The sequence below is a fragment of the Rutidosis leptorrhynchoides genome, chromosome 3 (assembly GCF_046630445.1).
Source record: "Rutidosis leptorrhynchoides isolate AG116_Rl617_1_P2 chromosome 3, CSIRO_AGI_Rlap_v1, whole genome shotgun sequence".
NCBI classification, from domain to species: Eukaryota; Viridiplantae; Streptophyta; class Magnoliopsida; order Asterales; family Asteraceae; genus Rutidosis; species Rutidosis leptorrhynchoides.
In genome coordinates this window covers 416,768,564-416,770,740 of record NC_092335.1, presented here as the reverse complement: position 1 = coordinate 416,770,740, position 2,177 = coordinate 416,768,564, and the positions used below count along the sequence as shown (strand labels likewise).

Sequence of the window (2,177 nt, the reverse complement as noted above, 5' to 3'; positions counted from 1 at the left end):
GCATTTCAGGTGGTTTAAGTGTAATACCACTTCTTGTGATAATGGCTTTAGCTGTTTCATTTCGGGGGTTAGCATTTGTATCGCTAGGTAGACTCCCTGATTTTCTTTCACCAATTAACCTTGCTAGGTTACTTACTTCTTGTTCCAGATTTTGGATTGAAGCTTGTTGATTTCTAAATGCTTGAGCATTTTGTTCATTAGTTTGTTTCTGAGATGTAAATAACTGGTTTTGAGATTCTATTAGCTTTGCCATCATTTTGTCCAAAGTTGTCTTTTTCTCATCGGTTTGTGGTGGTTTATTAAAATAACCAGATCTTTGCTGATTGTAAGTATTATTGGATACTTGTTGATTGCTAGGACCTTGTTGGTTGTTGTTTTGGGCATTTTGATTGTACGGAACGTTTTGATTTCAATTGTTGTTTGGCCTTGGCGGTTGATAATTATTTTGATAATTATTTCCCAGCCTTTGGTTCATGTATGAAACATTCTCTCTTTGCTCCATTGTTTATTCAACACTGAGATAATCTTTTGTCAAATGTGGTCCTCCACACTGCTCACAACTAATTCGTATTGCGTGAATATCTTTAGTCATCTTTTCCATTTGTCTTTCAAAAGCATCTAACTTTGCAGAAATGGAATCAAAGTCATGGATAGAATCGGCTCTAGCCGCTTTAGATGAATGAAAAATTTCTTTTTCTTGATGCCACTCATGTGAGTGGAAGGCTGTGTTATTAATAATTTTGTGAGCTTCGGTTGCGGTTTTCTTCATAATGGAACCACCAGCTGCGGTGTCGATGTCTTTTCGTGTAGCGTCGTCGAATCCTTTGTAAAATATTTGAACTATTTGAAAAGTGTCTAAACCATGTTGTGGACATCCTCTTAGAATTTTTCCGAATCTTGTCCACGCCTCAAATAACGTTTCATTTGGCTTTTGCACAAACGTGGCAATTTCTACTTGAAGTCTCACGGCTTTAGATGCCAGAAAGAATCTTTTAAGAAATTTCTCAACTAAAACATCTCATGTATCAATCGCTCCTTCAGGTAACGATTCTAACCAATCTTTAGCTTCCCCTTTAAAGTCCAGGGGAACAACATAAGATAAATAGTTTCATCCTCAACTTCTCTGATTTTAAATAGATTACAATTTCTATTAAAAGTTCGAAGATGTTCGTTTGGATCTTCTTTTTTTGTACCACTAAATTGGCACTGATTAGTGATCATGTGTAGGATTTGTCCTTTGATTTCAAAATCTGGTGCATTAACATCTGGCTGATTAATAGCGTGACCTTGGCCCGTGCGTGTGGCTCTCATTCGGTCTTCCATACTTTGAGGTTCCGTTTCTGCCATATCTTAGTTTGTTGAATCTGAATCACTAGAAGATTCTGATTTAACGGTTTCTTCCTCGATAACCTCCGAATGAATAATTTGTGGTTCAGGAGGAATGATTAGTGGTTCAGGATCTCTGAATTGTCCTTGAATATCCTCCGGGTTCTCAATTGTGAAGTCGGGTTCAAAAAATGGATTATCGAAAATTTGAATTGGAGTACTTGATCGACTAGATGAAGATTCTAAAGAAAAATCGATGGAGACAATATTGGCTAGATGTCTTGATCGAGTTACAGGTGATGAACATATGAAAGGTTGTAAACGTTTTGCTCGATGCATTCACTAAATATCCTATTAGTTATAAAAGTAAAAATTATATAAGTTATCAAATTAATAAACTTTTCTGATTTTGCCCACGTTTCGAATAGCCAATAGATGCAGTAGGTAGCCATGACCCTTTAAATCGAAAGCCCACAACTCGCCACAAACAAATCCAACTATTACTACGAACCAGAAAATTTTGGATGTGTATTGATTTAATCGCTTAAAATAATTTTTCGTCGAAAATTTTAAGATTAAAAATTCTATGTCTTAAAAACTAGAGCGTAGAAATGAAAAAGAAAAAGCGCGTCGAAAAATAAGAAGTCGAAAAACAAACGTCGAAAAACAAAAGAACTAAAGTTTTACGTCTAAAGCTTAGCGTCTAAAAGTTGCGAATAAAGTTCTAAAGGTAATAAAACTTATAATGCAATTCTAAAGGAAAAACGGCAATTACTTAAAAGGCACTAAAATTTATTAAATACTAAAGCGAAAAGCAATGTCGTAAATTTCTAAGGCCTTTAAAATCTAGT

At 35.1% G+C, this 2,177-nt stretch overlaps 1 non-coding gene across 1 annotated transcript; it reads left to right on the top strand.

Moving 5' to 3' along the window:
• The first annotated feature begins 857 nt into the window (after positions 1-857).
• Positions 858-964, top strand: LOC139903298 (small nucleolar RNA R71). Its single transcript, XR_011778127.1, has one exon. It is a non-coding gene; the product is annotated as a small nucleolar RNA R71 (small nucleolar RNA).
• Positions 965-2,177: the final 1,213 nt, after the last annotated feature.